Raw genomic sequence first — 324 nt, 5'->3', positions numbered from 1 at the left:
ATATATATGTCATCATATATATACATACAATTTGACGCGCGCGTGGTTTAAAAATACGATGTGACGCACACTATTATTAATTAAATTATTAGTCGGCGCAAATTATTAATTAAAATTAAAATGAAATATTAATTAAAATTGAAATGAAATATCGAGATTGTCGTTGAAAATCTAGGTATTTACGTCGAGGAAGAGGATGTTCACCGTCGAGGAATTAAGCGTCTAGGTGTTCGTCGTCGAGGAATTAAGCGTCTAGATGTTTGTCGTCGAGGAAGTTTGTGTCTATACGTTCGCCGTCGAGGAAATGGGTGTCTAGGTGTTCGC

The sequence above is a fragment of the Mycetomoellerius zeteki genome, unplaced genomic scaffold, assembly GCF_001594055.1.
Source record: "Mycetomoellerius zeteki isolate Tzet28-1 unplaced genomic scaffold, Tzet1.0 scaffold434, whole genome shotgun sequence".
Lineage (NCBI taxonomy): Eukaryota > Metazoa > Arthropoda > Insecta > Hymenoptera > Formicidae > Mycetomoellerius > Mycetomoellerius zeteki.
Note: the sequence above shows the minus strand (reverse complement) of the source record.